This window comes from Trachymyrmex cornetzi, unplaced genomic scaffold, assembly GCF_001594075.2.
Source record: "Trachymyrmex cornetzi isolate Tcor2-1 unplaced genomic scaffold, Tcor1.1 scaffold798, whole genome shotgun sequence".
Taxonomy (NCBI): domain Eukaryota; kingdom Metazoa; phylum Arthropoda; class Insecta; order Hymenoptera; family Formicidae; genus Trachymyrmex; species Trachymyrmex cornetzi.
In genome coordinates this window covers 16,968-17,406 of record NW_017300133.1, presented here as the reverse complement: position 1 = coordinate 17,406, position 439 = coordinate 16,968, and positions in this window count along the sequence as shown.

The following is a 439-nucleotide window of genomic DNA, read 5'->3' as shown; positions in this document are numbered from 1 at the left end:
GCCTTGAGAGATTGTCGAATCGATCGCAATAAGAGCGGTGCGAAAAGTGTGGCTAACCATCGTGCGAACGTCGTGGATACAGCGGACATAGTCGAGAACATTGGAAACGTGGATCCTGAATAGTGGATCGCGAATATTTGAGATGAAGTGTGTTTTATAATAGAAATGGCAGAAAACTTGGAAGTAGATTTTGAGGAGATACTGAATGAAGATTCATCCGACGAAGAATCCGTGTTATCTGACGACACCGGTTTTGCCAGTGACGCGAGCGAATACGAAACGGATCTTGAAGAAAAATAGTAGTAATAGTAGGGCGGTTCTAAGCCATGGGGCTAGAGGGGGACGCGGGGCGCGGGGGTACTTGTTGGCGCGCGGGGAAGGCGCGGGGGATACTCGTAGGCGCGAGGCAGGAGGGGGGAGGCGCTGGAAGGCCCCGGCG